The 384-nt window shown below is 60.9% G+C and overlaps 1 protein-coding gene across 1 annotated transcript in view; it reads right to left on the bottom strand.

The window, feature by feature from the left end:
- PANX2 (pannexin 2) overlaps nt 1-365 on the bottom strand; it is a 21,877-nt gene extending 21,512 nt beyond the window's left edge. Inside the window, exon 1 of the mRNA XM_031056950.1 lies at nt 147-365. The gene's annotated coding sequence lies outside the window, so the exon portion shown is untranslated. The remainder of the gene's footprint in view (nt 1-146) is intronic.
- Nucleotides 366-384: the final 19 nt, after the last annotated feature.

Consider the following 384-nt stretch of genomic DNA (forward strand, 5'->3'; position numbering starts at 1 on the left):
GACACGAGATGCCCGGTGACAGCTGTGCCATTAAGCGCTGCCTCTGCTTCGCAACCCGTGCCGTACAACAGCGGCGCAGCAGCCATGCAAGCAGGCACACCGGAGCCGCCTCCCGAAGTGCTGCAGACAAGGAAGGGGGCATTTACCTGGCAACTTCGGTTCCCTCGGCTCCCGGGGGATGGTGAACAAAACCGATGGCCGTACCGAAGAGCGGAAACCGAAAATAAACTTACACTGGACCTTCCTGCCGAAAAATGGTCCCTGCACCACGACAAGTAATGAAATCGCTCCGGGCTGGGAGCGGGAGGTGGCTGATGTGCTGATGCACGTTACAGCAGCGGGCGGCTGGCGCTCGCATGGAAATGCCCGCCTGCACCGAGCAGC

Source organism: Geospiza fortis, unplaced genomic scaffold, assembly GCF_000277835.1.
Source record: "Geospiza fortis unplaced genomic scaffold, GeoFor_1.0 scaffold195, whole genome shotgun sequence".
Classification (NCBI taxonomy): domain Eukaryota; kingdom Metazoa; phylum Chordata; class Aves; order Passeriformes; family Thraupidae; genus Geospiza; species Geospiza fortis.